The sequence below is a fragment of the Myotis myotis genome, unplaced genomic scaffold, assembly GCF_014108235.1.
Source record: "Myotis myotis isolate mMyoMyo1 unplaced genomic scaffold, mMyoMyo1.p scaffold_m19_p_16, whole genome shotgun sequence".
Taxonomy (NCBI): Eukaryota; Metazoa; Chordata; class Mammalia; order Chiroptera; family Vespertilionidae; genus Myotis; species Myotis myotis.
In genome coordinates, this window is record NW_023416320.1 from 48,789,480 (window position 1) to 48,816,174 (window position 26,695).

The window sequence follows — 26,695 nt, forward strand, 5'->3', positions numbered from 1 at the left end:
TTCAGTAATATTCCAACTAATTATAAAATAATTCTAAATGAAATGCTTGTAATTGGAGAAGTCAGGCATAAAAATGTGACAGCTAATACAAATTAAGCCTAAATCATTGTTCAGGAGAATTGATGAAATGTGAAATTAATTGCAATAACCTTGGTGTAAATCATGTTATCTCCGCACATGCTGTAACGTGGGAATGGGCAGGGGAAAGTAAGGCGTGTTAAATTTCTGATCATAAAAAAGATATGACACTTTATTTTGATTCTAATACTATTCAGTATTCCAAACTTGTTAATAAAGTTAACTTTATTAGAACTTTCTTCAGTAGGGAGACTATCACAAAATGTTACTTCTGTCGAATCTAAAGAGGGAGACTTACTGGTCTTGGAATCTAGGATCCAGTGATTTAAGGCTGGTCTTTGCATGTGGGATTTGATGTAGACAGTGCTCAATTCAGTACATCATAGTTCAGGCTTGGTGGACACAACAAAACAGGGTCTTGAACTGAAAAACATTGATCCAGGTGAGCAGATTATGTCTCTGATAAATTGATCATGGAAATTTCCTAAGTGAAGTTATATAGTGGCTAACAGCCTTATGTTTCATAGACCAGGTTTTTATTTCAGAACAAATGACATAATCATGTTGCCATAGGTGGTCTTCAGGCTTATCTAAGTTATGTTCATATGCATAGCCTCAATGATGCTTTTAAAACTTTTTAGGAAACCTGTAATTATATTAACACCACTGTAAAATGGGACTATAATCACAGCAGATGAATATGTATGTGTGTATATAATGAAACCATATATCTCAAAATGTTGAAATTTTTTAAAAAATATAAATGCTTAAACTATTATATTCTTAGTTTGAGAAAAGGTAACAAAATTCAAGTATATGATCTTTATTAGAAGTATACAAACAAAAACCTAAGACAAATGGGCAAATGTGGACTGAAGGGTCCCAGGTTTGATTCCCATCAAGGGTTGCAGGCTCGATCCCCAGTAGGGGGCGTGCAGGAGGCAGCTGATCAATGATTTTCATCATTGATGTTCTATCTCTTTCTCTCTCTCCCTTACTCTCTGAAATAAATAAAAATATTAAAAAAGCCGAAACCGGTTTGGCTCAGTGGATAGAGCGTCGGCCTGCGGACTGAAGGGTCCCAGGTTCGATTCTGGTCAAGGGCATGTACCTGGGTTGCAGGCACATCCCCAGTGGGAGATGTGCAGGAGGCAGCTGATCGATGTTTCTCTCTCATCGATGTTTCTAGCTCTCTATCTCTCTACCTTCCTCTCTGTAAAAATCAATAAAATATATTAAAAAAAATATTAAAAAAATAAAACTAGGAAAAGCCAGAGAAAGAGAATGATATACCAAAAAATTATGACTATGAAGCAGATAAATGGAAAATTAATTCTTATAAAATTTTTTCAATGAGTGCTGTATGTCAAATATTTGCCAACTAGATATCATGGATCATGTAAACCCATCCTCATACATAACTTTATAGAACATCATTACATTATTATACCATTTTCTAATTGAGGAATCAAAGCCTTATAGAAGTTAAATTTCTTGTGTAAGGGTGCATAGTGTACAGGGGGTGAGGTTGTAATTTAATCACTGTTCTTCCTGACTCCAAAGTTAATCCTTAACCATGCATTACTTTCCTATGCTGTTGTGACAGATTATCACACCCTTGGTGGTATCAACAGTGTTTACAAGAATTGTTTATTATTTTACTGCTCGGGAAGTCAGAAGTCTTAAATGGGTCTCATTCACTAAATCAAGGTGTGGGCAGAGCTGTGTTTCTTCTGGAAGCTCTAAGGGACAATTTCTTCCCCTTTACCAGCTTGTAGCGGCCACTGCATCCCTTGGCACATGGCCCTGTCCATCTTCAAAGCCAGCAGTGGCCTCTGAGTTTCTCTCACATAGCAGGACGCCAATATGCTTCCCCCTCCCTGTTCCTCTTATAAAGACCCTTCTGATTACACTTGGCCCACCCTTTAAAAGCTTTCATCTATAATAATAAAAGCCTAATATGGTAATTAGACCAGACATCCTTCCTGATGTCCTTCCTTCTGGACAAGGCCGCAACGGCAGGTGGGGGCCAAGGCAGAGGTGGCATAGGTGGCAGAGGCTGGTGGTCACGGCTGTGGTGTGGGCCAGAGCTCTTGCACAAATTTCAGGCATTAGGTCTCTAGTTATAAAATAAGAAAGTAAATTAGCTAATCAATATTTCAAAATATTGGACTAGAATAGTAGACTAGACAAATAATCCTATATAATAAAAGTGTAGTATGCAAATTGTCCCCTCAACTGGAAGTTCATCTGGGAGTTTGACCGGGGGTGAGGGCTGGCCAGGGGAAGGGAGGGAGGAGCTGGCTGGCAGCTGGCAGCTGCTAGGGACCCTACCAGTGCATGAAATTCATGCACTGGGCCTCTAGTCCAGTATAATTTCCCTGTTATTGAATTCTATCGGCAGTCTTAATTTCCTCTTGTCATATCAAGTAATATATTCACATGTTCTAGAGATTAGGATGAGGGCATCTCTGAGGCGCCTGCCACCACAGGTATGCTTAAAATGTTACTCTTACAAGTATTGCCCCTTTGAATGCAAAATATGCAATTCCAACGAGGAAAGTAATGTATAGGAATTAGAAGTGAAAATACCTAAATAAATTAAGTAAGAGTGAGTTTGCAAAAGACGCTCTTTGGACGGTCAGATGGAAAGGAGTTCAGTAGGGGGTGTATCTTGGTCACAGCCTTTTTGGGGGCTGCACCAATACAGCCACAGAGCTGGCCCAGAGGAGTCCTGTACCTCCTGGTGTGGGAGCTCCTGCCGCTGCTGCTGGCCGCTGACCCCTCCTCTGCTTCCTTCTGCTCTAGTGTACCAGTCCGCTGGGCCTGCCGCAGCCGAGTGTACAGTCTGCGTGGATTAAACAACAGGTTTCTCACAGTTCGGGAGGCCGGGGACGTCCAGGGTCAGGTGCAGGCATGTCAGGGGCCGGCATGCTCGGGCCTAGTGAGGCCGTGCGTCTCCCTCGCTTGCAGAGACGGATGCCTCTCCCTGGGTTCACTGTGTTTGAATGACCTCCTCCTCTCTGTGCTGGGGTGGGGGTTCGTGAGCTCTGTGATGTCTCTTCTCATAAGAACACTGATCCTGTGGAACTGGGGTCTCAGCATTGTGACCTCATTCAAATGTAAATATTTCCTTAAAGGCCCCACTTCCAATGCACGACGAGGTGCTTAGTGCTTCAACGTGTCAGTATAAATTTTCGGGTGAGGGGACATAGACATTCAGTCCATAACATCTAGTAAGGCAGTGACTTGCCTGGAATCAGGCAGCTCTTTCTGAACATGGAACCTACAGGTGCCTCGACTGTCAGGGCTGCGTCTGGTGTCAGCACTGGAGTGACCTGGGGGTGAGCAATGCAGTGGCTGCGTGTGTTTGTTGTGCGGAAGTTGAGATGCACTTGCGGAGATTCCCGCTGTGGGACAGGACTATTTTGGGCAGCCACAGGAAACAAAGTATATAAAAGAATGCGGAAGTACATTTATTTTGTAAAATACCTTATTAATTAATTTCTAGGGTCTTTTTGTGAAATACATGAATCACTAGGAAATTATCAAGGTTGACTAACGCCATTATAGAAAACCCAAGAAAGCTGCAGTAAATGAGAATATCGCCCCATCTCCTAAAAGAGTGGATCTAGGTTATTTCATAAGATATTTTTAAAAATATTCTCAAGGAAGAGAAAATTTTCTGCCCGTCTAAATGTTTCCAGCACATAGAGAAGGAAGAAAAGCTATCCTGTGATGCTGATAATAAGAGCCAACAAAGGGGGTAAAAAAGAAAATACCAATCTCAATTATAAATATAGAAGCAAAATAGCAAGCAAATTATCACAAATGGTATCCAGCTGCATTTAACAAATGTAAGCCACCCTGGACAGGGGTGTAATTCATGAATGCAGGGATAGATCAATACTAGGAAATCTATTAAATCCTTCAAATTAACAGATCTAAATGGAGATGTATTTAACTATCACCATGTGAAACTTGATTGAATATGATTATCATTTTGACTCAAATAAAAAGGAATTTTTGTCTTGTTCCAATAAAACTATATACAATTTATATCTGAGACTCAAATACAAATAAACTTTCTGATGTGATTTCATATAAGTAAACAATATATAAGCAAATTCAAAGCAAGTCCAGTATAAATCTTCCTACCATTTACTCTGTCATTTTTCTTTAATTTCATATATATGTTACTTTATTGTTAGCATTCAAAATTTATTTTATTCTTTCCTATTCTGTAGTCCCCAATTGAACAAAGATGACCTTTAATTCACTCATCTATTTAGTAATCCATTCACATAGCAGATGTTTATTGAGTATGTACTCTGTGTTTGGCACTGTACTGGATGAATAGGAAGCTAGTGAACAAAAGGGACTTTCTGAAGCTTATCTTCCAGAGATAATTTTCTTCTGTTGCCAGTGCATGACTCCTGGGACTTATGTAGATTAGGATAATAAATATTGTATATCTGACAATCGCCCATCAAAAGAAATCAATATTATTTCGCCAGTAGAAGTGATGTTTGGATATTTTAAATTGTCCTTCCCACAATTCTTATCACATAGAACTATCCCTGTGCAACAGAAAATGATAAAAAGGTGCATAACCTGTGTGAGAATTAACTTAGTGGATTCAACCATAAATCCGTATATGCAAGATCATCTTTCCACATACTAATTATGGTCTCTATAAAATCCCTTTCTATAATAGCCTTTGTTTCCTGACAGCTTTAAATTTGCTCTCTGTTATAATAAGGTCAATATTCAATTCAATTCAATAAATATTTTGAATTAGTACGATTGTTACATCTTATTTAGTGAAGAGATATATCCAGACACCCTTTTCTCAAGGACCTTACAGTTGGCTGGGTAAGATTGTTCAGAATAATAAACTGTCACATAAATAAACTGTCACATAGGGGAAGAAAAAATAAGGAAAATAGAATAAAGTAAAATGGTGCTATGGGGATGGGCATGAATCTCAGCCTTGAAAATGTGGGCAAGTGCTCACAGGCGGATGAAGAGTGAAGGAATAGTCCAGTGGGAAAGGCCATTTGAAGTCAGAGAGGCACAAGGGTGACCGTACAGTTGAACACGGAAAGATGTTAAGAAGTTCAAAGAGGCTGGAGAGTAGGGCATATGGTGCAGAGTGGCAAGAGATGCGTCTGTAAATGTGTAATTGTGAGGAACCTGAGCACTTGATCCTGTAAGTAATAGAATGTGGTTGCTAGCGTGGAGTTCACTTGGGAGAAAGTAGAGATTAAAGATATGAAGACCCAGCTGGTAAGCTATCAACATGGTGCATTTGAGATGTGATATGGATCTAGTTCGGGTATTGGAAGAAGGACTGGAAAGGAAGTAGAATTTGCAGATGAGACGGGAATGATAGAAAGAACTGGGCATGACTTCATATTTACCCAGAATGACTTGTGATGGTGGAGAAGCTAGTATTTAGAAAAGAGAATGTACGTAAAAAAGGAATCTTTGGTGTAAACTTCTTTTTGCTTACTTTTAGCTTTGGCTATATTTAATCTGTGTTATGGGAGGAATTTAATGTGGAAATGTGAGCAGGCAGTGGTATGTTCAAGCGAAGACCAATCTCATGTTCAAAATTCTACCTTACACTTACCTTAATATTTTGAATAGTAGTGACATGAGCTATACCTTTTATAATATATAATTACAAAATATTGTATAATAAATATAATGACAAATATTCACATATTGTTAAGGAATCTAACATGTAACTAGTTCCTCATCATTGGCTGGACTGTGTATGTGTGTGAAAGTTTCGGTAGTTGTAGAAGGGAGTTCAGGAAAGAGAGAAAAGGCAGAGAAGGAGGACAATGAACATTCAGTACTATCCAAGGAGAAATTTGGATTGCTTTTGCTCCTTTCACCCAAATGAAGAACCAATAGAAACACGAAATTTGAAGGTTCGCTAAACAAGTCTTTAGCTGAGTAGCTCAGTTGATTAGAGCGTTGTCCCCCTATGCCAAGGTTTGATTCCTGGGCAGGGCACATACAAGAACCAACCACGGAATGTATAAATGAGTGGAACAGCAAATCTCTCTCTCTCTCTCTCTCTCTCTCTCTCTCTCTCTCTCTCTCTCTCTCTCTCCTCCCCCCACTTTCGTCTTTCTCTCTAAACATTTAATTAAAACAGCCCTGGCCAGATGGCTCAGTTGGATGGAGCATTGCCCCAAACACCAAATATGTGTTCCATTCCCAGTCAGGGCACATACCTAGGTTTTGGGATCCATTTCAAGTCAGGGCACATACTCAGGTTGTGGGTTCAATCCCCAGTCAGGATGTGTAGCCAATCCATGTTTTCTCCCACATCAATGATTCTCTCTTTCTCTCTCCCTTTCTCTCTAAAATAAATAAAAACATAACATATCCTCGGCTGCAGTTTTAAAAAGTCAATTAAAACAAAACAAAACAAAAAACCCGATGTCATTACGATCATGTTCAGTTAAGATCATGTTCAGTTATGCCAGGGAAGTATCCACAGATGTGATTTGCTTCTCAAAGAAGCAGATTTTAGGTTAATGTGTTTCAGACTTTAATACATACAAATCCAATGCATTTTAGTTAAAATTTTTAAAACATTTTCAACCACAGTTTACATTCAGTGCATTTTGCCCCAGTTTTAGATGTGCAGCGACGTTAAAGCATCCATTCTGACAGAGTAGGCCGAGGGGGACCCGTGTCCGCATGCCTGTCAGGTGACCTGGAAGCTGCTGGCCTGTGGGGACACCGAGGAGCAAGGCTCTGGATTTGCAATGTGAACTTCGGAAGAAGAGAAAGATTTGATGATTTGAAACTCCCCAAATAATGTCTCAGCAGTCCACAGGGAGAAACACGTGGTCTGGGTTTTGTCTTCAATCATTGGACTCCGTTTTCATCCCTCCTTTGGTTGGAATCTGATTCTGAGCACTGGCCATGTGGCTGGAAATGCGGATCACAATGCAGAATGTGACGTCGCAGGTCCTTTTCAGGCTCAGTGACCTGAAAATCGAATCTTTGGTTGTGGCAAATTCTTCATCGGGACTCAGCACAGGGCTGGGGGGCTGGGGGTGAGGAGGCGAGGGGGGTGCTCAGGTGCCCCGTCCTGCAAGCAGTGCCTTCTGTTCTGATGTTGGGGAGGTTTTCAGCAGCCCCTTCATTTCTTCCTCTGGCTTTGACGTTTCTCTGATCTCTCAGCTACCTGAAGAGAATGGGCAAACTTTCTAACCTTTCAGGAAAGTACCATTCAATCACCCCCACTGCAAATCAAAACAAAAAGGAAACCACAAATGCAGAATCATTTTTTTCCCTTCCAGTTTCATTTGCCGAATATCTGATAATAGGTTCACAGACAAACTTGTGAAGGAGCTAATAATAAACCAATAATTTGCAGCCTTCAGCAAGCCCTCCTTTGTTCATTTCTAGTTGTCCATGATCTTTATTTCCCTCTTCTCATTAACAAGCCATGTATTTGATCTTCCACTCGCATGAGTGTGTACATGAATAACAGTTGAAGTATTACTTCTTCCTTGAAGAATTTACAATGTAGTTAATATAGACTAAGTTTTAACTGTGAAAGTTCAGACATAAAGTCAATAATACAGAATAGTTAATTTGGGATATCCAGGTCCTTCTCTGTAGTTCTTCAACCGGACCCACTTCTTTTTAAATAGGCCAGCGAAGGCCGTCAGCCAGGCCGTGCCTGAGGAACTGCGTGTGCAGGAGTTTGTCCCCCATAACTCAGTGAGCAGCATCTAGTGATGAAGGACCGGGACATCTGGGGCCCTCGGTGTGCAATGTGTTGCAATGATGGGTGACTGTGGGAGGCGCAAGAACCCCAGACATTTTTAGGTTTAAGGAATGCATCCCAGTCACTTGTGTTGCCTTGTTTCACTAATTTAGTAGTTTTTACAATTAATGAAGCCCTCTGAAATTTTGTTTAGGCAACAAATGAAATCATTTTCACTGTGAGAACTGCCACCTAGTCCATCAATATTCATGATGGGTACTTAGCATTGCATGTTACTGTGGCATTTCTCTCTTCCTACCCATCCTCACCTATACAGCAATTCTTATGTAATTATATAGTACCGCACTGAACAGCAATATTTTGTGTTATAAAGATCTCAGGAATTATTCTTTATATTTTAAGAATTTATTGAGCTTAGACTAAAGATGAGCACTCTTTTCATACTTGAGTGTTTCTATTTCTGTTTCCTGCATCTTATTCTAAACACGACTCTGTATTTCTGAAAACCAAATGCTAAATTCACTGAAACTATCGAACTGGTCCAAGACAGTTCAGATTTATAGGAAAGGCCACAGGCACATTTTAGGGAAATAAAGCAGACTTCTCCAAATCATGTCTTTCTTATCATAGTTTCTTTGTTATTTCAAAGACAATTTAATTGCTTAGCTTCCAATAATTTTGAAGACATTGGGGATTTTTTTCCTAACATTTATGCATATTTAAATATCTTGACTTATTATCCTGAATGTTGCATGGTTATGCTGTCTCCTGCCTTTCAAATTTAAAACGTGTGAGTTATTTGTGTTTTAATGGAATATTTATTGTATTTATTTCTTTGTACTTCAAGAGAACAATGATAACATGCGAGTAGAGTTTTTTAGATTTTATTATTTTTCTAAGTTTGGTGTACTCTTTTGTATTTTGCAAACGATGAATATTTTTGTTCTTCATCACTATCTATGCTGTAAGTTTCTGGTAATTAGAATGTATAGTAAATAAATGAAATCAAAGAGAGGCAAATCTTTGCTAGAATTTTAATACTTTAAACAAGGGTGTCAATAACACTAATATTTCACTAATGATTCAATCCTGCATCTCATCTCTAAATGGGGTATTTGGAGCCTTGTTAAGAGAACAGAAAATTTTGATACTAATGCTAAAGTTAAATGTACCTGAAATTATCCTTGAAGTGACTATTTAGACATTTAAATATTTTCCAGATATCCATCTCTTGGAGTAGTTTCGATTGTACCAGTGACGTTTGCAGGCTTATGGTATTGTTGAAGCAGAAAAGATCTTTTTATATCTATTTTGATAATTTTGCATGGAAATCCCTGTTCATGTTCTTCTACCAATCTCAATTTTATAGACTCCTATTTCCTGTCAATGGTTATTGTTCCAAGTGAAAATCCTAAGCTTTTTTTCTGTTTTCTCTATCTTTTGCTAATTCTAGTTGCCCTTCTAAAAATATTCTTTTGCTTGACTATTCGATGAAATGAAAATAAGTACATCTTTGCATATTATAGTATTTGTCAATATAAAAAAGAGGGGACTTTAGGGGTACCTAATATAGATTTGGGGGGTATCAGTACGAACAAATGATATTTATGTGGTGTTTTCTGAGACCAGGAAAATAGGTAGGACTTCACTAGATTAAGAATGTAGAGGACTTACCTTCTACATAAAGCAAAGACACATGCAAAAATCCTGAGGCCAGGACCCACTTGGTGAGTTGACACGGAAGTGGAGCAGTGTTTTTAGGATGTAGAGAGAAAAGTGGGAGAGGGGCATGAGGCGAGGGGGACACTAGTTGTTGGAGGTGGTGACAAAGACTTGGGTCCTTTGTGCCTTTGGAAGTCATTCGCATAAAAACTGCAGTTAATATTTTATGTTGAATGAACATTCAAATTGAGATTTTTTTCTTTCTTCGCATTTCCATATGGATATTTTATCATAATTTTCATTAGTTATGCAATAGATTTTTAAGAGCATCCTTCTAGAAAGACTAATGAAAATCTCTTGGTTTTATTGTTATATTTACTTTTATTTCTTCTTGTGACACATATTCTTAAAAACTGTATGTGTAGAAGTAGAAAACATAACTTTTCTCTCAGTTTGGGAACAGTTTTAGCTTTATAAATCTTATGGACATCACTCTCTTGAATGTAAAGGATATATGCAAAATATTATGACTGCTTTTCTACTGAAACCAGAAGGTCATTTTCAGTTGACACAATGCGGTTACTGAAAAGGCTCTTCATCAGGAGAGAGTGTGTCCTCAGTGACATTTATTTTAGACTCACTCATGCTCGGCTGGAATGCTTTGTTCTCTTCCTGAACTACGTAGGCAGTTCATTAATGAGACCATTTACTTCTTAGAGCTCAGGGTTTAGAAGTATTTTAATTATGCCATATGCTTCATTAGGAAGGGAGCAGTTATAGATATGAAATTCAAACTTTTATCACAGTTGTTCCATTTGGAAGGCTTCACATGAGAAAAGGATGCAGAGATAATATGGATACTGGGAATAAGATTATACCCATAAAAATCTTTGTTGCATTAAACCTTTTTAATTTTAACTGATTTGAGTATTGGACTTTGCCATATTTCTTGGATGATCACTTAGACCAAAATGATTCTTTATATTATCAGCAAATCTTAAACATATTTTACTTATATGTGGAATCTGAAACAACAACAACAACAACAAAACAAGCCAGAAACAGACTCATAGATAGAGTGAACAAACTGACGAAGGGGAATACATCTACAAACTTGTAGTTATAAAATAAATAAGTCACAAGGATGTAATGTACAGCACATGGAATGTGGTCAGTAATGTTGTCATAACTTTAAACGGCGACAGGTGGTTACTAGCCTTACCATTGTAATCACATCCTAAGGTACATAAATGTTGGATCACTAGAGTGTACACCTGAAAGTGATATAATATTGCATGTCAACTATTACTTTAATAAAAAACACATTCAATGCCGAAACCGGTTTGGCTCAGTGGATAGAGCGTCAGCCTGCGGACTGAGGGGTCCCAGGTTCGATTCCGGTCGAGGGCATGTACCTGGGTTGTGGGCACTTCCCCAGTGGGGGATGTGCAGGAGGCGGCTGATAGATGTTTCTCTCTCATCGATGTTTCTAGCTCTCTATCTCTCTCTCTTCCTCTCTGTAAAAAATCAATAAAATATATTAAAAAAAAAACACACATTCAATAATCAGCTAGTTAGTCAACTATCCGAAACAATCCCCTTTTTTTCTTAGTCCCTAACACATTTCAGTATGTGAGCCTTTTAGGTGGTTTGCCTTTCAAATCAACAGCATTTTTAAGTTAATTGGTACACATTTAGTGCCCTTCCTTTATTTTTATGAATAATATTGTTGCCTTTTACGTTTTTCATCTCCAGGTTTCTTCCAGTTACTTTATCTCTTTATGACAATGAAGGAACAACTGAATTAGCAACTGAGTTATCTACATTATCTAACCAGAGATTTTATCCCTTGACACAGGAGATGTTGAGGATGCAATTTCTTGCTCTTTTGATAACTCTTCTGTCTTGATATATTCAAAACTGTTTCTTTCTCTTTTTTTCTGTTCTCAAATCCATCCTTTCTTATTTCTGCTATGCTAATTTGTTTCATTTCCTGTGGTGCAGAGATTTAAAAATTGTAGTTAGTTAAAGACTCAACATTGTCAGATGTCTGTTATTCCCAGATGGATCTGTAAATGCAGTGCAGTCTCAGTTGATATTGTGTGTGTGTGTGTGTGTGTGTGTGTGTGTGTGTGTGTGAGAGAGAGAGAGAGAGAGAGAGAGAGAGAGAGAGAGAGAGAGAACTGAAAGCTGATCTTAATTTTACATGGACCGAGAATTCTTGAATCAGGTATAATCCAGAAAATCTTGAAGTAACAAAACAAGATATTAAAACATTTAGTAAAGGTAGATTAGTGAAGACAGTATGGGATTAGTTTAAATACTGACAAATGGAACAAGAATCCAGAAATACACAAAAGTAATACAGCAGAATATAAGTGGACAAATGTTTGTATGTATTTTTTTGTGTCGTGTTGTGTGTGGTGTATATTGTGTGTGTGGTGTGTATTGTGTATGTTGTGTGCATTGTGTGTGGCATGTGTGTCGTGTATGTGTGTGTTTGAATGTGGTGTGTGTGTGTGTGTGTGTGTGTATGTGAGAGAAAACTGAACGCTGATCTTTAATTTTAGATGGACTGAGAATTCTTGAACCAGGTATAATGCAGAAAATCTTGAAGAAACAAAACGAACATTTAGTAAAGATACATTAATGAAGAAGGTATGGGATTGGTTTAAATACTGATGAATGGAACAATGTACAGAATCCAGAAATAGACTAAAGTAATACAGCACAACATCAGTGGACAAATGTTTGTGTTTTTTTGTGTGTGTTGTGTGGTGTGTATGTGTGGTGCATGTCTTGTGTGTGTTGTGTGCTGTATGTTGTATGTATTGTGTTGTGGAGGTGGTGTATGTGTGTGTGGTTTATATGATTGTGTGTGTGTAGTTGCATGTATGTCTTATGTGTGTGTGTATTATGTGTGTGGTGTGTGCATGGTGTGTGTTGCATGTGGTGATGTGTGGTCTGTGTGTTTGTATGTTTTGTGTTTGTGTGTTGTGTTATGCGGTCTTGTGTTTTGGGTATGTGTCTTGCATGTGTATGGTGTGTGTGTTGCATGTGCAGTGTGTGGTTGTGTGTGTGTGTCGTGTGTATGGTGTGATGTGTGTTGTGTGTTTGTTGTGTTTTGTGTGTGGTTTGTGTGTGGTGTTTTGTGTGTGTGTTGTGTGTGTATGTGTGTGTGTGTGGTGTTTTGTGTGGTGTGTGTGTGTGTGTGTGTGGTAGTTTGTGTGGTGTGTGTGTGTGTGTGTGTGTGTGTGTGTGTGGTGGCAACAACAAGAGTTAGGGCTCTGGGAATGTGTACAGGCTCCTTCCGGAGAGATGTTGGTGACCTGGTTTTATTGCTGGAATGAGCTGGAGGGAGAAGGCAATGCCAGTGGCTGGTTGTTAATTAGATTTGGGACCTCAGGCAGCCGTTTATGGAGTATGTAGTCAGGTTCCTTTCAGGTAAATACGGGGTGGTGGGTGTTTCTGCCCCACTCTGCACCGAGAGCTGGGGGCAGTCTTGGGGAGTGCTCCCATGAGCGCCCATTATGACCTGCTTCTCTGTTCAGGAAGGCAAGCCATTGGCCAGCAGGCAGGCGACTGGGGCCATCCCTGCTAGCACAAGCTGGCAGGTCAACCATTAAACTCTAAGACAGACACTACAGAGCTTTGCAAGAATGTAAAGCAAGTGGAAGTCGCATTTACTACCAGATTTAACCACGTTGGAAAACTATCGACAGTATTGACTAAAGTCCAACATCAACTTGCCTTGTCATCCAGCATACTTATCATCCAATTCTACTCCCAGGTGTTTTCTGCAGAGAAATGAATGCACCAAAATATATAGACAAGAATGTACATCGCAGTGTTGATCCTGACACTCACTAGAAGCTATCCCAGGACTCATCAAGAGCAGATGTTGGGGAATATATATCTTGGAAAATTATTGAACTATTATGCACAACAGTATGAAAGAATCTCACCAATTCACTGAAAATTTATCAATGACCTTAGCATATGTAATCGTAGCTCTTTTTAACATGCAGTGTATACTAATAAAATAATATATTTACATGTAAGCACTACATGAATTACTTTCATTTTAAAAAGAAAAAATAATTAACAGCATTAAAGGTAGTAGCAAATGGAAAACATACAGAAAAAGGAGGAAGGAAATAGTAAGTTGTAATGTTTATTGCTATGAGTATTTTTCATTTCTATGATCATTGTAAAGCAGTAAGTGTTGTGAGAAATAGAAAACAAATTAGGTCTTGTGCCTACCAAGATGAAAAGTTAGTTGGAAGATTAAACAAAATGAAAAGAGAAGTAAGTCAAAGCTTAAACAAATCTTGATGGATAAGGTGTGTGTGTAAGTCCAAGTGTGGGCAGGACTCAGGGCCTCGGGGAAGGGCACTGTCATCCTCTTGCAGGAAGACAGGGTGCTGCCCTGTGTGGGAGGGTCCCTCAGGGCCAAGGCACAGGGGCCTGGCTTGCATGTGCTTCGAAGGAAAAGGTGACAGAACATGATGGAAAGCTCAGCTGGGTTCAGATGCTGGGTAGTGTTGAATCTCATTCTTAGTAATTTTGACCTTTTCTGCCAACAGTGAGTTCCTGTGGAAGGATTTGGGTAGTGAGTTGACATTTGATCTGTTTTGAGAATGTGATTAGAGGAAATTTGAAGGGAGGATTTAACTGGGGAAAAATAATTCGACTTTAGAGGAATTTTGAGAGTATTCAACCCCTTATTTTATACACCATAAAAGAGGCTCATATCTGGTCAGAGAACAAAAATTATAGAACTCAGATTTCTGAATTTTTTAACCCAAGTAATCTTTTCTCTAAAACTAGATTTAAGAACAAGGAGCAAACTGCTGAATGAGCTAAGTGAGAGAGATGGTGGCAGGAACTGAGGACGGGAATAGGAATAAGTGGACACGGGGAGGAGAGGGGCTTTGAAAAGGTGGGACTGGCAGGATTTGGGAAGTAACTGAATGTGGGGAAGGATGGAGAGTATTTTTGGGTTCCAGCTTGAAAGACTGGGGTAAGGAGGAAGATTTTAACTGAAACAAAGGAGAGGAGAGCCAGCGGGTTTGGGAGAGAAAAAGAAAAGATGTTTGATTTATGTCTGTGTACCAATCACCGGCTTTCCTGGGGCGTCAGCAAGAAGTTCAGTTTGTTCAAGACTCCTTTGCAAGGCTGAGGTGCTATCATGTCAAAGTGACTCACGGGTTCCTCCACTTGAATGATTTCCGCAAACCCGTTGCTAAGAATTCGATTGGGTAACCAGATGTATCAATACACTTCTCCATTTTTAGTTAGTTGTTTTAGCATTGTGTACACCAAGCATGTCAAACTCGTGGCCCGCGGGCGGCATGCCTCGTTTATTTGGCCCGTGTTAGCCTTTGAGCTTGACAGGCTTGTTGTACACACATCAGGAGTCACTCCTCATAAAAGCATCTCTGATGTTTGTTTCTTTGAACTTGACCTTGGGCTTCCTCTTCATCTTAGTTAATTGTGGCGAGAGGGAGGAAAAGGTGCATTTTTCAGCCGAAACCACATTTCCCCACTAAGCAGTTTTGAAATGCACCTTCGAGAGTTCTCTGCAGATAAAGGTTCGCTTATTCAGAATTAGCAATGGGTTCTCCCTGTGCTGAGCTAGGGGAGCACAGGTGAGGAGACCTGCAGACCTTGCACTCCTACAACCGACTCAGTGGCAGCCAGCTCTCAGTCAGCTCAGAAACGCAGTATGTTCCTCATAAGTACTGACACGCGTGTGAAGGAAAGTCTCATGTACTTTGTGAGCACGACTGGAGAAATGCATCTTATTTATAATCAGTGTACAGAAATAATCAGCAGGAACAGTGTTTGAGGACCTAATTTGAATGTGTTGTTTTGAAATAATACAAGCGGTATCACACTAAGAATTTAAACTAAGTGGTGATTCACATCAGTGAAGTTTGTGACTGTAATTTATTAAAGCTAAATGTATGGGTCATGGCATACTAGGAAAATTAGTATAGATATTTCTTCTATGAATGTGCTTTAAATCTCAAGATATTTAATTCATTTGAATATTTATGTGAACTGAAAAATCTTAGCCAATTTAATGAAATCTAAATTATATTTTAAAATATTACCTTGTGGGGGGGAGGCTAAGAGAAGTCAGTGGGGGGGGGGGCGTAAAAGGAGACATGTAATACTTTCAACAATAAAGAATTAAAAAATAAATGAGAGAGAAAAATACTACTTAAAAATTTTAAAAACTCCATATTGTTGAAAATATTACATATGTCCTATGTTTCTCTCCATTGACCCCTTCTAGCCTGCCCCCACCCTCCTGCCCCAGGCCTTCATGACCCTGCTTATTGTCTGTGGCTATGGGTATGCATATATTCATACAAGTTCTTTGGTTGATCTTTTCCCACCCATCCACCCACCCTTACCCACCTTCCCTCTGAGATTCAACAAGCTATTCCATGCTTTTATGTTTTGGGATCTATTTTATACACTAGTTTATTTTGTTCATTAGATTCCACATCTGAGTGAGATCATATGATACTTGGCTTATTTCGCTTAGCATAATACTCTCCAGGACCCTCCCTGCCGTCTCAAAGAGTAAGAGACCCTTCTTTTTACTGCTGCATAGTATTCCCTGGTGTAAATGTACCACAGCTTTTTATCCACTCATCTACTTACTGATGGGCATTTGGGCTGTTTCGAGATCTTAGCTATTGCAAACTGAGCTGGTATGAACATAGGGGTGCATACTTTCTTTCTGATTGGTGTTTCCGGTTTTTCAGGATATATTCATAGAAATGGGATCACTGGGTAAAATGGAAGTTTCATCTTTAATTTTTTGAGGAAACTCCATACTGTTTTCCAGAATGGCTGCACCAGTCTGCATTCCCACTAGCAGTGTACTAGGGGTCCCTTTTCTCCACATCCTTGCCAGCATTTGTCATTTGTTTACTTGTTGATAGTAGCCATTCTGAGAGGTGTGAAGTAATACCTCATTGTTGTTTTAATTTGCATCTGTCTGATGATGAGTGACTTTGAGCATTTTTTCATATGTCTCTTGTCCATCTGTATGTCCCCTTTAGAGAAGTGTCTATTTAGGTCCTTTGACCATTTTTTAATTGGATTGTTTGTCTTCCTTTTGCTAAGTTGTATGAGTTCATTATACAATTATATAATACTTTGGATATTAACCCTTTAATAGATGTATCATTGCCAAATATGTTCTCAGACACACTGGATTCCCTTCTCATTTTGATGGTGGTTTCTTTTTCTGTGCAGACGTTTTTTATTTAATGTAGTTCCATTTGTTTATTTTCTCCTTAGTTTCCTTTGCCTTTGGAGATATTTCCACAAACATATTGCTATGAGAGATGTCTGAGATTTTGCTATCTTTGGTTTCCCCTGGATTTTTATGCTTTCACAACTTACATTTAAGTCTCTTATCCATTTTGAGCTTATTCTTGTGTGTGGTGTAAGTTGGTGGTCTAGTTTCATTTTTTGCCTATGCCTACCCAGGTTTCCCAGAACCATTTGTTGAACAGATTGTCTTGACTCCATTGTATGCTCTTGCCTCCTTTGTCAAATATTAATTGAGCATAATTGCTTGGGTCAATTTCTGGGGTCTCTGTTCTGTTCTATTGATCGATATGCTTATTTTTTTGGGCCAGTACCAGGCTGTTTTGATTATAGTGGCTTCATAGTATAACTTGATATTTGGTATTGTGATCTCTCCAACTTCGTTCTTCTTTCTCATGATTGCTGCAGCTATTTGGGGGTCTTCTATGTTTTTATACAAATTTTTGGAGTATTTGTTCTAGATCTGTGAAATATGCCATTGGTATTTACATAAAGATTGCACTGAATCTGTAGATTGTTATGGGTAGTATGGACATTTTAATGATGTCAGTTCTACCAATCCATAAACATGGTATATTCTTCCACATGTTTATATCTTCCTCTGTCTCTTTTTTTCAATATCCTATAATTTTCTGAGTACAGCCTTTTACTTACTTGGTTAAGTTTATTCCTAAGTATCTTATCTTTGTTGTTGCAGTGGTAAATGTGATTGCTTAATTTTTCTTTCAGATAATTCATTATTGTTGTATAAAAATGACATCAATTTATGGTTATTAATTTTGTATCTTGCTACACTGTCAAATTCATTTATTAAATATAGCAGTTTTTTGGTGGAGTCTTTAGGGCAGCGGTTCTCAATCTGTGGGTCGTGACCCTTTGAGGGTCGAACGACCCTTTCACAGGGGTTGCCTAAGACCATCGCAAAACACATATATAATTACATATTGTTTTTGTGATTAATCACTATGCTTTAATTATGTTCAATTTGTAACAATGAAATTGGGGGTCACCACAACACGAGGAACTGTATTAAAGGGTCGCGGCATTAGGAAGGTTGAGAACCACTGCTTTAGGGTTTTCTATGTATAATATCATGTCATCTGCAGATAATTAAAGTTTTACTTCCTCCTTTCCAATTTGGATGCTTTTTATTTATTCTTCTTGTCTGATCGCTATATCTAGGATTTCCAATGCTATGTTGAATAAGAGTGGTGAAAGCAGATATTCCTGTCTTTTTCCCATTCTTAGGGGAAATGGTTTGAGATTTTGTCCATCGAGTGTCATGCTGGCTGTAGGTTTGTCATATATGGCCTTTCTTATGTTAAGGTATGATCTCTCTATTCCTACTTTGCTGAGATTCTTTACAAAAAAATGGGTGTTGGATTTTGTCAAATTATTTTTATGCAACTACTCATATAATCATGTGATTTTTGTCTTTCAATTTGTTTATGTGATGTATCACATTTATTGATTTTTGAATATTGTGCCAGCCTGGCATCCCTGGAATAAATCCCACTTGATCATAGTGTATGATATTTTTAATATATTGCTGGATCCAATTTGTTAATATTTTGTTGAGAATTTTAGCCTCTGTGTTCATCAGGGATATTGGCCTGTTATTCTCTGTCTTTGTAGTGTTTTTATCTGGTTTTGGAATTAGGATAATGCTGGCTTCATAAAAAGAGACTGAAAGTGCTCCTTCTTCTTGGATTTTTGGCAATAGTTTTGAGGAGGACAGTTGCTACTTCTTGGATGTTTGGTAATACTCCCCTATGAAGCCATCCAGACCAGGGCTGTTGTTTGCTGGGAGTTTTTCGATTACTGCTTCAATTTCATCACTTGTTATTGGCCTAGTCAGGTTTTCTGATTCAGTTTTGGAAGGTTGTGTTTTTCTAGGAATTTGTCCATTTCATCCACAGTGTTTAGCTTGTTGGCATATAGTTGTTCATAGTATTTTCTTACCATTCTTTGTATTTCTGTGGTGTCAGTTGTTACTTCTCTGCTTTCATTTCTGATTTTATTCATTTGGGTCCTCTCTCTTTGTTTCTTGATGAATCTGGCTAATGGTTCATCAATCTTGCTTATTTCTTCAAAGAACAAGCTTTTGGTCTCATTGATCTTTTGTATTATTTTTTTAGTCTCTATGCCATATATTTGTGCTCTAATCTTTATTAATCTTTACTTCCTTCTACTTACTCTAGGCAGGCCTGTAGTGTTATGAACTTCCCTCTCAGGACTGCTTTTGCTGTATCCCAGAGATTTTGGGGTGTTGTGTGTTCATTTTCATTTGTTTCCAGAAAGTTTTTTATTTATTTCTTGATCTCATAGGAAAACCATTTATTGTTTAATAACATGCTAGTTAGGCTCCATGTGTTTGAATATTTTGGTATGATTTTATTGTAGTTGATTTATAATTTTATTCCACTGTGATCTGAGAAGATGCTTGATATGATTTATATTTTCTTAAACTTGTAGATACTAGTTTTGTGTCCTAACATGTGGCTTATCTTTGAGAATGACCCATCTGTACTTGATAAGAATGTGTGTTGTTCAGCTTTGGAGTGAAATATTCTATAAATGTCAATTAAATCCATCTCATCCAGTGTATCATTTATAATCACCGTTCCCTTGTTAATTTTTTGTTTGGAAGACCTATCCAGTGAAGTCAGCAGGATGTTGAAGTACACTACTATGACTGTATTGCTGTTGATCTCTCCATTAAAGTCCTCCAGAAGTTTTTTAAATATAGTTAGGCACTCCTATATTGGGTGCATATATGTTTACCAGGGTTATAACCTCTTGTTGGATCAACCCCTTTAGTCTTATGTAGTGACTTTTTAAAAAAAAATATATATTTTTATTAATTTTTTTTGTTTGTTTTTTACAGAGAAGAAGGGAGAGGGACAGAGAGCCAGAAACATCGATGAGAGAGAAACATCGATCAGCTGCCTCCTGCACACCCCCCACTGGGATGTGCCCTCAACCAAGGCACATGCCCTTGACCAGAATCGAACCTGAGATCTTTCAGTCTGCAGGCCGATGCTCCATCCACTGAGCCAAACCGGCTACGACGGTAGTGACTTTTATTATCTCTTATGATAGCCTTAATTTTGAAGTCTATTTTGCCAGATTATTGCTACCCCAGATTTTTTTCATTTCCACTTGCATGGACATTTTTTTTCCCCATCCCTTCACTCTCATCCTGTGTGAGTCTTTTGTTCTGTGGTGGGTCTCTTGTAGACAGCATATATTTGGGTCATGTTTTTATACCCATTTAACTACCCTATGTCTTTCAATTGGAGCACTTAATCCATTTACATTTAAGGCTATTACTGATAGATATTTATTGCCATTTAAATTCTGTATGTCTATTTCTTTTTTTAATTTCTCTCTTTCTATTCTTCTTACTCTCTGTGCCTCCTGAGCTTGTTTGACTTTTTCCTTCACCAGGTTAGGGAAGTTTTCTGCCATTATTTCTCCAAACATGTTCTCTATACCTTGTTCAATTTCTTCACCTTCTGGCATTTCACTGATGTGAATATTGTTACATTTCATATTGTTCCATGGCTCCCTTAAGCTGTCCCCCTGTTATTTATTTATTTATTTATTTATTTATTTATTTATTTATTCTCTCATTGATATTTGTTAACCTGTCTTCCAATTCACTGATCCAATCCTCAGATTCTCCTAATCTGCTGTGTATTCATTCCAATGTATTTGTTATTAGTGCTATGTCATTCTTTATTTCTGACTGGTCTTCTTTCATAGTTACTACATCTTTCCTCATGTTATTGATCATCCTTTCCATCATTATTCTGAACTATATATCTGATAAATTGCTTCTCTTCATTTCATTTAGCTCTTCTTCTATAAAATTCTCTTGCTCTCTCATTTGGGTTTGGTTTTTTTTGTGGCCCATTTTGGCTGCCTGTTTGGGGTTGTTTCTATGTATTAGGTATATCTGCTATAATTCCCAAACTCTAGTGCAGGACAATGTCAGGCACTGTTTGGAGTTATCAGCAATCCAAGCTTGTGGCTCCATCTTCTGGGGCTGGTTGCCTTTGGAAAGGACCAAAATGTGTACCAAGTTCTGCCTTTTCTGGGCCTGGGCCCCTAATTAGATCAGGCAAGGACTCAAAGACTCAAAGCCTCCAGAGACTCACCTCTGTCTGAAGTCTTGATCAGTCTCACACTATGGACTAAGGCTGGGGCAAGTGGTTTTCCAATAAGGTGTGGCCATTGCTTCTGCCTACAGGCTGATTGTTATTCTCATTCTCTTAATGGCCCCAGAAACTCCAGAGGGTGGGGGAAGGGGTTTTCCCATAGGGTAGGGCAATTGCTTCCCCCCAGGCAAAAGCTGCCTGAATGGCAAAGGTCTATTAGAGAAAGATGTCCTCTGTAGTATGAAGGAATGACTCAGCACAGGGAACTGGGGTGTCTTGCTCAGAGCCCCCAAACCTGGCTTCTGCTGACACAGCCCAAGTCTGCTCTACTCTCCCTCTGCTGGAGCCCAAGGTGAGTGGCTGCACATGTAATTTTGTGCATTGTCACTTTAAGAGGATGTCTGAATTTCCAGCCATCTCTCTCTGGCAGACACCAACCCTGATGCTTTTCACAGCCAGATGTTACGTGGGTACCTTTCTCAGTCTTGGTGCTGTTAGCTTTGGATTTAGAACTTAGAATTCTCCGTGGGAACTCCCCTACAGCTGAGCTATCTCTCTGGAACTTCAGCTGCTGTCTGTGGGAGGTTGGCCAGCCCTTTCACACCTCTGCACTTCATACCAGTCTCTATGTATTATCAGAAATCTCTCCAACTAGTTTTCAGTTGATTACTCAGGGTGGTTTTTCTGTATTTTAGTTGTAATTCCAATTTGTTCTTGGGAGCATGTCAGTGTAGCCTCCACTTACTCCACCACTATTTTGGAATCCTCCAAGAAATACAGTAAGGTTTCTGCTTGGCAGGTGCACAAGATCTGAGGCGTGACTGTAGAGGCAGGCGGGAGCTGAGAATGTAGAAAAAATACTACTTTCTACTACTACTACTTTGTCTAGGATCATATGGTCTATTTAATTGCTACTCTGGACTTAAGGAATATTTTCCTGATGTCTGAGGAATACCGCTAGCAGTATTTTGTAGAATTTTGTTGTGGAAATTAATAGAGAATTAAAGAATCAACACATAACCTCCATAACCCCCCAACAAAATATATTTACTCTATGCAGGATCCTTTGGATTCTGCATAAGTGTTTCTCTTGCTCTCCTTTTACCTCTGGAATGGTCACTCGCTTCCGCTGGCTTCTCCTGTTCTAACCTCTTCTTTCATCTGGTCTCTGAGTCTTGACTCTGGCTCCTTCTCAGCCTTAGGCCTTCTTAACCCCATGCATTTACATGGAGCAATTATCAGGAACATACCTCGTGTGTCCTCATTTCCAAAGCACACTGATTTGCTGAGTGGACAGCTCTGGCTGACTTTCCTCAGGCTGCTCAGAGTGAAGAGTCTGGTTCTGGAGTTAGATCCCTCGGTTTGAGTCCTGCTTCACTAGGAGTGTGCCTTTTATAGCCATTCCCATTCTGTGCTTTGGGTTCCTTATCTTTGAAGTGACAGAATAATGGCATAGACATCTCAAGGTCATTTTGAGACTTAAATAAGGAACTATATATACAAGTGCCTAAAACATGAATGCAGATGTTCTCTGTTTATGAAAAGGTTCCAATTCCTAATTTCAGATATGGACAGGTAACTGTTATCTCCTCCTTGTTATTTGATTTATTAGGTTCCTGTATAGTTTTTCTTTCTGTCTCTAAATAACTTCATCTATTTGTTACACTGAAGGTCAAGGCAAGTCCTACATTATTTATCATTGATGTGCCTCTCAGAGATTTTAGGGACAAGATGGTCAAGGGAATGACAGCTTAAATTTGAACCTAATTGCTAATGATTGACAACATAATAGAAGCAAAAACAGAGATATAGCACAGCTCAAATATAAGGCGGTGATGAGCACAGCTGACTGAGGCCCTGCTGGCTTCAGGCTAATAAGTGGGGTGGAAGCCAGACTTTTAACTCCCACCAGTAAAGAGTATTAAAAGTGGTTTCCAAATGAAATGCTTCATTGGCTGTGAACAGAGATTAAGGCACCCTGGTCACAAGATGTGGCTGAAGAATACTGCCTTCATGTTCAGGCTTGGGTTTTGCTGACCTCTATGGGTCCAGAGTACCTTGAATGGATCTGCCATCCTCACAGATTGGAGTAAACCCATACTCTTGACAGACAGGACCAGCTCCAGGCATCATAAAAAGAGTTTGATGGGTGACACACAAGAGAAAGCAGTAGAGGAGAAGAGTATTACTATGTGCAGTATTATTAATAACAACAGGCATCTTCCACGCGATGTGAGCCCGAGTAAAATGTTAGAGTACACTTAATACCAGGGTAATGAAGGTAAAACAGTTACCCTGATGGAAACAGTTTTCTGCGGTATTCTGTTAAAGACTTTAAAGTATATTGTGGCTGTTCTACAAGTCAAATTAATACCTAGCTTCTGTGAAAACAGAATAAAGAATTATATCATCAAAGAGAATATTTTAAACACCCAACAGCGTATGCCGCATAGCAAATGAATGAAAAATATGGAACAGTGGCATGAGTATAAGCTTAAAGATAGGAAAGAAAATAGCAGTATAAAAGAGTATAAAATATTAGTAAACTGGGTTTATAGTTTCTATATAAAAATCACATTATAACCAGACATGGTTTACTCCAGGAGAGCTTGCAAGTTCACCACTGTGAAGGCTATCATGGCAGTGTCTGGTTGATGCTGTGACATATCCCTCTGACTTAAGGATGCTTTTCCTGGAGTCTGGGATACTGCTAGCAGATAGCCCTCAGCTGCAGGTCATTTCCAATAAATGACTAGATGAAGAGAGTCACCTTGTTCAAGGTTAAGCCCCTTTTTCTGGACAACTTGCATGAAATAACTGGTCCACCAGGGAGTTTAAGGACATAGCCCCCTCCTGCCAGTTTAAAAAAGTCTCCTACTCAACTGCATCTCAGCTTTGGAGCCTGTGGTGTTGGTTGACACTTCCCTTGGTAGTTCATTATGGCTGAACTTCTCCCTCTGCCAATCTGCTTCTTCCTCTTTTCTCTTATAAATGAAGAGCCCAAGACTTGATTCTTGATCAACTTCCTACATGTTAATTTCCATCTCAGAGACTACATACTGGGCAACCCAACTAATGGTGAAATAATATTAATATTTTAAAGAAAACCATACAGAGGAAACATTGAGTAATTTAACATTTACTCAAGATACATCTGCTAGGAAACTAGAAATTGAGTGATATATCCATCAAGTAATGAAGTATGTTAAAACCAGAAACAAATCTTAGAATATCCACACAGAGAGTATTGTAAGTAATAAGAAAGTGAAGCAAGTTTTCTTACTTACAATATCCACACAAAGGCTCAAAAGCATCCCTATACAACATTAAAAGTTTATAGAGATTATAACACCTTAATAACGGCAGTTAATGGTTTTTGAGTGCTTGTCATTTGCCTGGTACTATGGATAAAGGCTTTACATTAAACATGTCAAACTCGCACCCCGCGGGCCACATGCCTTGTATTAGCCTTTAAGTTTGACATGCTTGCTTTACATATTTCCAAGTAAGTTATAAATAAGTACAGTGGGGCCTTGATTTACAAGTTTAATTCGTTATGTGATGGAGCTTGTAACTCAAATTACTCGTATGTCAAATCTTAAAGTGAACGAGTGAGACACGTGATGCTGGGCTGATGTTGTGGTGTTCACTGTGACGTTCGCTGCGCCAACTAGCGGTGGGGTATCTGAAGCTGGCTCGTAACCCGAATTTTAGCTCTCAACTCAAAGCAAAAAATTGGCCAAGATACGGCTCATATCTCGAAAAACTTGTTAGTTGGGACACTCGTAAGTCAAGGCCCCAGTGTATCTACAAGTAAATTTAAAACTTAAACAAGCTAATCTTAATATTTACACATAAGAGCTAAGGGCCAATCAGAGCCATCTTGGGGGAGGGACCACAGGAGGTTGGCCTGCCAGGGGAGGTTGGCTATGGGAGCACACTGACCATCAGGGGGCAGCTCCTGCATTAAGTGTCTTCCCCTTGGTGGTCAATGTGTGTCATAGCGACTGATCATTCGGTCTTTTGGTCTTAACAGTCACTTAGGCTTTTATATATATAGGTAACAAAACAGAGAGCTCCCAAACAGGCTGTGAATACATGCATCCCTGATACATGACAAATGACCCCGTACATCAGTACAGAAAGAATACAGTAAATGGTTCTGGAACAATTGACTAACCTTAAAAAAAAATTACAATCTAATTACACCACACACAAAGATCAATTCTAGCTAGGTAAAAAAAAGCCCCCAAAAACCTCAAGGCAAGAAAACAAACTTTTAAAAATGTTTAGAAGAAAATTGGCTGTCAAATTTCTGATCTAGTGGTTGACAAGGATAATTTCAGGAAGAGAAACAAGCTTAATCCATAAAGGAACCAATGGAAGCATTGACTTCATTAGGATTTGTCTTCTCATAGCAGAAGATACATGACTCCATCTTTTATTATTTCTCAGCTTTTTAAAATGCTTAGTGCATATTTATAGATTTTCAAACATTATATATTATAACTTGGTACAATTTTGAACATTTTACCAATAACATCTTAACTTGGTTTTTCTTTTTATTTATTTCTACTTTAAGGTGATAGATGTAGCCATAGTTCATTTATTTTTAATTTCCATAACACACCGAGTTTTAAGAATATTCCTCAACATATCCATTGATAGAAACTTATATTATTTATAATTTTTTTCCTTTTGTGAAGGAGAATGTGAACACTGTTGCAATATGACCTTCCACTAGGTGTCTCTAGAGCAAGCATGTCAAACTCAAAGACTAACACGGGCTAAATAAACAAGGCATGCGGTCCGCGGGCCGTAAATTTGACATGCTTGCTCTAGATAGAAGTTACCTTGAAAGATACAGGGGGAGGCAGAGAAATAGGATAAGAGAAGATACATGGAGATTCATATAGAACAATAGAAAAACAGAAAAATATCTACAGTAACTCTTCGCAGAGGTCCCATGGGCGTTCATAAAGTATACTACATGATTGTTTTATATATTTGAAGTACTTCATATATAAGAAAACACTCCTTGTTTTCTTAACGCTTTCCGCCTTGAGATCAACCTTGGGTGGTATTGATATCAGGAACTCTGCTTTTTGTTTCTGATGTCTATTTTCTGAGGTATATTTGTATAATCTGTTACTTGCAACCTTTTTGAGCCATTTTTCTTTTAGATGCTTTAAAAATAATGAATAAAAATGGATATTGTTTCTTGATTCAGTCTGACATTCCTTTTTGTTTACAATACATGAAAGGGTTGATCCCATTCAGATTTTTCAGCAGCTCATGGAGATATAATTCATGTACCATACAATTTGCCCATTTAAATTCACCCGTTTAAAGTGCACAAGCCAGTGTTTATAGTATGTTTAATCACAGGGCTATGCTGCCATCACCAAACGGTCAATCTAACTTTAGAATTACTTTTGCCCTCAAAAAAGCACCTGCATAGCCCTTACAGTCACTTCACACTAATTCCCGCCACTGCCCTGTGCTAGGCAGACGTGGCTCCTGCTCCTGTCCTCCAGGGTCGCCTCTTCTGGACATTTCACGGAGATGGAGTCATACGCTTGCTAGTCTTTTATGTCTGGCTTCTTTTGCTTAGCTTCGTAGTGAGGTTTGTCCACATGGTAATGTACTGTCACTTCATTCTTTTTCATTG